At 38.8% G+C, this 10,515-nt stretch overlaps 1 non-coding gene across 1 annotated transcript; it reads right to left on the bottom strand.

Moving 5' to 3' along the window:
• Nucleotides 1-10,027: 10,027 nt before the first annotated feature.
• LOC123453377 lies at nucleotides 10,028-10,134 on the bottom strand. The gene has a single exon (XR_006632770.1). It is a non-coding gene; the product is annotated as a U6 spliceosomal RNA (small nuclear RNA).
• Nucleotides 10,135-10,515: the final 381 nt, after the last annotated feature.

The raw sequence follows: 10,515 nt of genomic DNA, 5'->3' as shown, positions 1-10,515 counted from the left end.
GGGGTATCTTCAAATAATTATTGAAGCCTTACAAAAGTAGGCTATCTAAGTATAGGAGGCATATAGGACACCAAGTAGACAAGACCAGAGAAGACATTCCCATTCTACCTTATAGTTAAAACACTAAACACGGAGAAATAAGAGAGAGTACTATATTATATATATATATGTATATATATATATATATATATATATATGAAGAGAGAGCTGGAAGAGAAAAACAACTCATCCTTACAAAGGTAAGTCCATCAGAATTGCATCCAACTTTTCAGGTCAGAAAGGCCTGGAATAGAGTATTTTGAATTTTGAATCCCAGAAGTGCCAGAGGAAAAAGTAGTCACAATCAGTGTAGAAATCAATGGGTTAGAAATCAAGATGAAAACGATGGTGAAACTAAGAAATGGTTCTAAAAAAAAAATAAATAAACAAGATTGGTCAAATTGACCAAAGAAGAGAGAAGATGCTAATCAACCAGATTAGAAATGAGAAGACGTTATAACAGATACAAATGAAATTGAAAGACTCATGAAGACATATTTCAAAAAACATATACTCTAAGCTGGGTGTGGTGGTGCACACCTTTAATCCCAGCACTTGGGAGGCAGAGGTAGGAGGATCACCATGAGTTCAAGGCCACCCTGAGAATACAGAGTGAATTCCAGGTCAGCCTGGGCTAGAGTGAGAGCCTACCTTGGAAAACAAAAACAAAAACAAACAAACAAAAAACATACTCTACAAAATTGAAAAATCTGGAGGAAATAGATAAATTTCTTGACTTATGTGTCCTACCAAAACTAAACCCAGAAGAGATAAATTATGAGTGGAGCTGTAACATCTAATGAGTTTGAAGTAGTAATAAAAAGCCTCCCAGTCAAAAAAGGTCCAGGGACAGATGGATTCACTGCCAAATTCTACCAAACCTTTATAGAAGAAACAATGTCTTCTCAAGTTATTTCATAAAACTAAATGGGGGGGGGTGAATCCTCCCTAACTCTTTTTATGAAGCCAGTATTATGCTAATACCAAAACCAGAGACATAAAGTAATACCAAAAACAGACAAAACAAGAAAATGTTATAGACTGATACCCCTGATAAACTTATATGCAAAAATTCTTTTTTCTTATTTATTTATTTATTTATTTATTTATTTATTTATTTATTTATTTATTTTAGAGAGAAAAAGAGAGAGAGAATTGGTGTGCCAGGACCCCAGCCACTGCAATCAAACTCCTGACAATTGTGCCACCTAGTGGTCATGTGCGACCTTGCACTTGCCTCACCCTTCGTGTGTCTGGCTTACATGGGACCTGGAGAGTAGAACATGGGTCCTTAGGCTTCACAGGCAAGCGCCTCAACCGCCAAGCCACCTCTCCAGCCCTAGATGCAAAAATTCTTAATAGAACCACTGCAAATCTAATACAAGAATGCATTGAAAGTATTATCCACCTTAATCAAGTACGTTTGCTCCCGGGGATGGAGGACTGTTCAATGCATGGAAATCAATAAATGTAATACATCACATAAATAGACTTAAAGACAGAATTCCCATGAGTGAGGAGAAGCAGGGAGGGATGAGAGGAGGGGTACTTGACAACCAAGTGAAGTACATTAGGTGGGATAGTTTTAGGTGACTGAGGTAAGGAAGGGAGAGGAGTGGGTAGGTACACAAACTAATGATGGAGTAGATGCATACCACAGAAACCTTCCTTTCGCTTAGGTAATTAAAAGATACAACTTTCTAAGAAGAGAGAGAGAAAATAGGATAGAATGAGCAGAAGCACCCCTTAGGGGTGAAGAAAGCTTTCCTTCAAACCATAGCTTACTGCTGGCAAATACCAGTGTAACTGGGTTGCCCTCACAGTGGGCTATCGGTCAGGGAAGCCCATGAAGCCCCCAAAACAATGCAGAGCATTGCCAAAGCACTTGGTTATCCATCATAACTAAACAGTGAGACCCTGTTGCAAAAATTCACCACAGGCTGCAGTTGCAGGACATTGAGAGATCACAGCAGAACTGAGATGGAAGGCCTCTCTGCTGGCTAGGTCTTATCGTGCTGGAAAGTGCTATGCAGGCTGCTGTGAGATAAAAGTCACCAACACGGTGACAAAGCAGTGGATCCTGTAAGCTACAAAATTAACTAGTCAGGCAAGTTGCCCTCACTATTATAATGGTCCTCATAGGCTTGGGCGTAACCTTTTTTTTTTCTGATTGCATATGAGACCTCCTCACTCAGAGGGAATTCAAGAATAATCAGCACAAGAAAAGAAAGCCAACTGCCTAGCCAGACACAAGTCATCTTTATCATATCTCCCAGGTCCTGGGAAACATAACAGAGGAAGTGGCGGATAAATATGAGTGTTGCTCTCAAGGCTGGCCTGAGAACTCCCTCCAGGGAGATGGCGGTAGACACCAAGGAGATGTAAAACTAATCAAAGCAGAAAATAAGAGACTGCTTAGAGCTCAACACCACAGTAGATATATAATACTCTTTCCAAGGCTCAGGGACATTGTGGAAGAGGAGGTGGAAAGAAAGGACCACAGGGTGTACTGTGAGACATTTTACCCTCTGCAGGGACTTACTGGAGCATTCATGACCCCACAGGGATTGCAGTAAACCCCACTGAAGAGGTCCCTCAGTGTCAGGGGAGCCCAGGAGGTGGGACATAAGAGGATAACCCAATGGGATCATGACCAGATTATATGTTCATATATTACTGCTCTCAAATTGAAAAGAGAAATGAAAAAAAAAAATTCGAAGAGTTGGGCATCATGGTGGATATGTTTAATCTCAGAACTTGGGATAAAGGTAGGAAGAATTCATTGAGTTCTATGGAACAAGTCCCAGCTCAGCCTGGGCTAGAGTGAGATCCTACCTCAAAACAAAATAATAAAAATAAATTGTAGCCTGGCATATCAGCAGATAATGGAAAGACCCTCCTCCCACTTTCCCAATACTGACTCCCCACTATTCCTTCTCGATCAGTCTTTCATCTCCATCAAAGGATATATCCTAGGCTTTGACACATCTGGGCATCGTTATTCAGTGGCCTCACTCTTCCCTCACTCTGCTCTGACTTTTCTTATAATGCTTACCAAAGGCACATTCACCTGAACAAGGTGAAAATCTAAACTAGGGCAACAGTATGAAGCCTCAAGAGGAGGCAGATAACCAAGTGCTTTGGCAGCGGGCAGATATGAATAGGTAAGAAATATAGTGAGGCGGACCTACGATCTTTCTGGGCACACTGTTTCCTCCTTTTATTCAGACCACCATTCCAAGTTCAGTGGCTCACAGAGAACCAATGGTAGTTTGTCAAAATTAATAGAGCAAATGTAGTTAGTCAAGGGTACTAGCTCTATGCAGAGAGAACTTACTAATTTAGTGCAAAACCAGTACCCCCACACAGCCAGAAGAACAAAGCGGTGCATGCATCTGGAGGTTTTTTGCAGTGGCCAGAGGTTCTGGTGCAGCCATACTCTCCTCTTCCCCTCTGTCACTCACTGCTTGAAAATAAATAAATAAAATATTTATAATTTTTCGTATGGCTTAGTGATTAAAAGCATTTTCTTGAAAAGCCTGATAGCCCAAGTTCAAATCTCTAGTACCAGTGTAAAGCTAGATGCACAAAGCGGCACATGAATCTGGAGTCCATCTGCAGTGACAAGATGCCCTGGTGTGGCCATACTGTTTCTCTCTCTTCCTCCTACCCCCTCTCTCTGCTTGCAAATAAATAATAAATAAAATGTTAAAAAATAATTTCTACATGCTCTCCAAGATTCAAGGAACACCACAGAAGGGGCTAAGAAAAGAAATGAAAATGTAACAGCCAGAGGATGGGGAGGGATGCTTTCGAATGCTGTCTTCTGGACATGAAGAGGTCATTCCATTCATGCCCTCACAGTGACTGTGGTGTGACTGTGGTTGCCTTCACAAGCTCTGCACAGTGTTGGGCCCATCACCATTCCATCATGGGTGGTAGAGGAGAGCAAAAAGAGTACATCAAAATATAAAAGGGGGGTTGGAGAGATGGCTTAGCGGTTAAGCGCTTGCCTGTGAAGCCTAAGGACCCCGGTTCGAGGCTCGGTTCCCCAGGTTCCACGTTAGCCAGATGCACAAGGGGGCGCACGCGTCTGGAGTTCATTTGCAGAGGCTGGAAGCCCTGGCGCGCCCATTCTCTCTCTTCCTCTATCTGTCTTTCTCTATATGTCTGTCGCTCTCAAATAAATAAATAATTTTAAAAAAAAATATAAAAGGGACTAGATGGAAAGACGTTGGGGTTTAGTGGAAGGTGAAGGGGGAGGAGAGACAAGAGAAAGTAATGGGACAGGATTGTGATTAAGACAATCTATGCACTTGTATGAAAATTTTCAATAAAAGAGGTCTGGAAATGGGGTGAGGGATCAGCTGTACAAGCTACTTTCTTACAAAGCCTGCAAGTCCAGATTTGATTCCCCAGCACCCACGGACAGCCAGATGCACAAAGGGGCACCTGAGTTAGGAATTTTTGCAGAGGCCAGAGTCCCTGGTGGGCCCACTTTCTCTCTCTTTATCTCTCTGTTTCTCTTAAATAAATAAAAAATATATTTTAAAAATTGTTTATAAACACCATTTTTTTGTTACAAACGATAAGATATACCTCCCTGACCCATCTGGTGACAAGTATTGCCACCCAGTGTGACTGTCATCTATGTGCTAAAAAACCCCAGCACAACATGTGTGCTAAAGAAAACCAACCCAACATCTTCCACATGACACTCTAACTTGTGAGCAAATAACAAAACCTTTAAATAAACACTGCTAAAGATATTAAGTAAAATTTAAATTTTCATTATAAAATGTTAATACATCCAGCCCACTTGTTGACAAAACAAAGAGACAAATATAACTAAGAATACTGAAGATATGCACATTATGATTGTAACTTTTGCTTAATAGATCCATGTGGAAAGTATAAGATTAGGAAAAAATACATTTTTCAATATCCAAAGAATTTACCACAAACTAGTCATTTAAGAAACATGTGTGCATATGTGTGTGTACAATACCAACCTCAAGATACCTATTGTAAAGAGAAGAAATCGTATGAGGAATGCTCTCTGTCTACAATGCAATCAAAGTAGAAACTAAAATGGCTATAAAGCCAGGTGTGGTGGCGCACGCCTTTAATCCCAGCACTCAGGAGGCAGAGGTAGGAGGATCACCATGAGTTCGAGGCCACCCTGACACTACATAGTGGATTCCAGGTCAGCCTGAGCTAGAGCGAAACCCCACCTCAAAAAAACCAATAAAATAAAATGGATATAAAAAATTTTGAAACAACAAAGTTTCAAAACTTAAAAATCAAAGAAAACTCCAGGAATTTCTAAAAGCTGAAAATCATAGTTGTAGATTATTTTTATTTTTAAATATTTTTATTTATTTGCAAGGAAAGAGAGAGAGAAGTAAAGAGAGAGAGAGAGAGAGAGAGAGAGAGAGAGAGAGAGAGGGAGAGAAGATGGTATACCAGGGCCTCTAGCCACTGCAAATGAACTTTAGATGATGCATCTGTTTGTGCATTCAACTTTACATGGGTACTGGAGAATCAAACTCAGGTCCTTAGGTTTTGAAGGCAGGTGACTTAACCACTGAGCAATCTCTCCAGCCTTCCAGGTTATTGTTAAAGTGTCAGTATGAACATTACCTCTGCAACACAAAATATACTGTATGTTACCAAAGTTTTGTGGCAGATATTACATTGTATTTTAATTACTTGCTACCATCTCTGTGATAGGAATCTGCTTACCCCTCACTGTTTTCAGTGTGTCATTAGTCTGGCCATCAAAATGGGAATATCTATCTTGTCCATGCAGAAGCTTTGCCCATGAGTCTCGTTCTTCTGTCAGGAGAACTGCCAGTCCCAGACACGAAGCTGTTTGGCCAGCTTGGGGATCTGTATAATCAAGAGTAGAAGTGTAGCCACAGGCTGAGAACACGCAGTGTGAGAGAGAAATTTTGGATCTTGTAAGACAATGAGGTTTTCTATAATTTATTACAGCAGTATAAACTAGGAAAAAATGATGAATACATCTAGATATAGTAAAGAAAGTCCTAGTCTCAACCCTGTTTATTATAACAGAAAACAAAAGAATTCAAGCATCTAATTTGGTCCAAAAAGACAGGTGAACGTGAGGAAAGTAAAAGGAAGACAGTATAAAGACTATGTCAAAATTAATTAATTAGAAAAGTAGAGATAGTATGGCAATTCCCATATCCATACTTCTTTCACATACATTGCCAAACACATTGGCAAACGTCCCTCAAGGCTAATAAAGATAAAAAGAGGGGGAAAGTCAAAATCAAAATGGAAATTCAAAAGAAAATAAGAAGTGGATTTAGGCAATAAGACAAAATACTGTGTGAAAAAAATATTGAGAAAATACAACTATTTTGATTTACTTGTAAATTCAAATTAAATCAAAAAATTTTTTAAATTCAAAATATCGTCAAATTTTATAAAACACTTTGAATAGAGAGGATAAAAACTATAAAAAAGTAGCTAATACTCTTAACTGTACTGGACTCAGAAAAGTTTATGGAGAAGTTTTTTATATCATGAAGTATAGTTCAGCCAGGCATGGTGGCACATACCTAATGCTAGTACTCAGGAGGCAGAGGGAGGAGGATGGCTGTGAGTTCGAGGTCAGCCTGAGACCACATAGTGAATTTCAGATCAGCCAGGGCTAGAGTGAGACCCTAAGTCAAAAAACCCAAAAAACAAAAATCAAAAAACAAAAAAAAGAAAAGAAGTACAATTCCTGTGTTATTAAAACAGCCTCAGAGAAACATGAAAGAAATGGAAATCTTCACAATTTATTTTAGGAAGCCAGCATAATTCTGATAATAAAACTTGCCATATACACACTCTGTACATAACTACTAGTACTACTACTAAATATTTTAAGTAAAAAACCTTGTGATATTATATTAATCTATAAGGGATATAACTATAGATGAAATGTGAAACTATAAATGCAATTATCCTATGAGATATTAGCAAAACAAAGCTACAGCTTTTGAGCATTACATACTTCCTCTGAATAAGTTTATTGTAAAGACACGTGAATGACTTATTAATGCACTTAATCATCTTACTAGAATAAGGAGAGATAGAAGTAGTTTAAAACATTTTAGAAAATACAATATCTAGTTCTATTTTGAAAATTCCTCTAAAAGAGAAATGTACTTATTTAACATAATTAAGAATTCTGAACTTAATACCCTAAGGTCAATATAACAAAATAGAAGTATTTTCTGCAGGAATCCCAGAACTCACTCCTTTCATCCCCCTCTTTCTTCCCTCCCACCCTGTCACACTCTAGTTCGGCCAGAGGCTCTGTAACTACCTCCAGTTATGGTAACTGAGATTGCCAAGGTCTTGCTTCTCCAAAAGTTCAGCAGGCACCCAGCCAGCCTGACTACTTCAGACTTCTCCCCACGCCCGTGCAGCCCATTGCAGAATCTCCTCCTCCCTTTCTTCCCCCAAAGGACTTAAACAACCATCTCCTTGGTGTGCCTGCTCTCCCTCTCTCTCTCTCTTGCTTTGTTCCTGTCCTCTGCCCTGGGTTCAGAGATTTTGCTTCCTTCCTCTTTTCCTCTCAGTTAGAAATGTCCTTATCTTCCCTTTTGCTCAGAACCCTGCACCCTCTTGCTGGTGTTAAATAAGACCTTTTACTGAAGAAACTGTTTCTGATCCTTTGTCTTGAACCTGAAATTTTCCTTTACATCGAAAACAAAAAAAGACACTGACAGTAACCATTATTGAACATTGTTTTAGATGTTTAAAAGCAAAATGAAAGGTTTAAATATCACTAAAATGAATTTGGAAAGGTGAAGAAAATAAAATATAAAAAACATGAAAGAACCTTTTAAAAATTTTTTTGTTTATTTTTATTTATTTATTTGAGAGCGACAGAGAGAGGGAGAGAGAGAGAGAGAGAGAGAGAGAGAGAGAGAGAGAGAGAGGGAGAAAATGGGCGTGCCAGGTCCTCCAGCCACTGCAAAAGAACTCCAGATACGTGTGCCCCTTTGTGCATCTGGCTAACATGGGTCCTGGAGAATTGAGCCGCGAACGGAGGTCCTTAGGCTTCACAGGCAAGCGCTTAACCACTAAGCCATCTTTCCAGCCCTGAAAGAACCTTTTTAAAAACGAATATACACTGAACACTAATTCTTCTATATTAACCAGCAACAATGAAGAAAAGATAAAGAGAAGAAAAAATTTTCTCTTTTAATGACAACTAAAAATATCAAACACGTAGTCATAAATTTAATGGGAAGATTCAGTGTATATATGTATTTATATGGAATCTATAAAATATATTTGTAAATTCTAGAGATATAATATCCTTGTATATGCAATTTTAATTTTTCTTAGTAAGACAAAATACTGGAAAATGATGAAGGAGAAATGGGAGAAAGCTAGCATCTTTTAGGCAGTTTTAGTTAGGAACAGAAGCCCAAGGTAGGAACCAGAAGTTGTTACCTGGTCTTGGCAGGAACAGAACTGTCTGATTCAGTTTCATCCACAATGGCTTCAGCACCCCCTGCCGCCTCCCCAGTCTGGCACACTTCCTAGGTGGGCTATCTTTTGGGTCAGCCCCTTGGATCTGCAAACCACTCACGTTTACATACGTGAGTCTGATGAAAGTATCCATTTTTAACTGACTGAAGGTCTTGTGTGTGTGGTTCTCCGTCATCACTCTGCGTGGTGTGATCTCTGTCTGGACACATGTAAGTCTGGTTCTCCAAGAGCTCTGCTGCTTGGCTCAGGTAGTTTTTGGCTTGCCTCAGTCTGCCTCATGTTTTGGGGCACTTTCTCACTTCGATGACATATATGTCTTTTCTTTGATCTCTGAGCCTGCCATGTGTGCGTTTCCTGTAAATTCAAGACCTACCACATGGATATTTCATCTACACCCTGGGCCTGCTACATGTGCGATTTCTCTGAATTCAAGGTAAACGTGGATGTAACTCTTTTTGTTACCCATCTCTCATCTGAATTTCCTGGTCTCGACTTTGGTGCTTTTCCTCTGTTATTCTACCTTAGGTCATTGCCACTTAATTCCTTAAATTTCTTCCATGTCTACCACATGCTTGTGACTTTGCTACAGCTTTTTCTTAGATCCCAATTTCCCTAAAATGAACCTGACAATTTATTTGTCCTTAAATAAAGCCATTAATTCATAATTTGCCCTTCCTGAGTTCATTTTTTATCAGTTATTTGTTAAATGGGATAAGGACACAAAGTTGGGGTTCATAATTTGATATATTTGGGTACATAACTTTTGTCAACACCAATTTTGTTATATTTATGCAAGAGTTTGAATCCCAGAATTCTGCATCAGTACTACACAATGTCAAGTAAGACCTAAAGAGATTTTTTTTAAATGTGAATCTATGACTCTCAATTATTCTTGAAATAATAATCACTGGAGAATAACTCAGAATTTTTAAAGACTGGATAACAAGGAAGGGGTTACTGGTTCCACTATCAAACCATTCCCTCACAGATGTACTTTAGTAAGACAACAGGAAGTTCAGAAATAGATCTGGTTTAGATAAAGGCATGTCAATTAAAGTTAAGGGAAATGGCACTTCAATTGAGAAAGGACAGGTAAGTCTACCAATTCTTTTCAGTCAAACTACTAACTATATACAAAAATAAAAATATAAAAACCCTGAATGTTTTCTCACTCACATTTTAGAGTTCATATGATGAAAAACAACGTAATTTGTTTTCAAAATGGTAGAAGATTTATAAAACATTATATGCAAAAATTTAGGAAGTGTAAACATTCAGAGTGTGGGGAGAGAGAGAGACAGCACACATAGATAGAACCTCAAGAGAGAGAAAGAGACAGAGAGCATGCATGTGCACACAAACACAACACAACACAACACAGTACAACACACACACACACACAGGGTTTTGTTGTATATAACATGCTGATCCTGACCCAGGATGGAAAATATTCATTTGATTTTTTTTTAATATGGAACACTTCACAAATTTGCGTGTCATCCTTGCACAGGGGCCATGCTAATCTTCTCTGTATTGTCCCAATTTTAGTATATGTGCTGCCGAAGCAAGCACTAATTTGATTTTTTTTAAAAAATCTATATTTATTAGAGAGACTTTGAGAGGCAGATAGAGAGAGAGAATGGGTGTGTCAGGGCCTCTGACCACTGCAAATGAATTCCAGATGCATGTGCCATCATGTGCATCTGGCTTTACAAGTGTACTGGGGGATTGAACTCAGGTCCTTAGGCCTTATAAGCAAGCACTTTAACAACTAAGCCATCTCTCTAGCCCAATATTAATTTGATTTTTAATTTTTAATTTTGATTTTTAAACACAGCTGTTTATAAAGGAGAATATTGGGGTAAAGTTCATCTCTCCAGGCCAACATTAAGTTGAGTTTTAAAGACTATGTAAGACAGTACACAGTAAAGAAAACTGAAAGTCACACAAAGA

Source organism: Jaculus jaculus, chromosome 11, assembly GCF_020740685.1.
Source record: "Jaculus jaculus isolate mJacJac1 chromosome 11, mJacJac1.mat.Y.cur, whole genome shotgun sequence".
Lineage (NCBI taxonomy): Eukaryota > Metazoa > Chordata > Mammalia > Rodentia > Dipodidae > Jaculus > Jaculus jaculus.
Note: the sequence above shows the minus strand (reverse complement) of the source record. Positions and strands in the feature narration are given on the sequence as shown.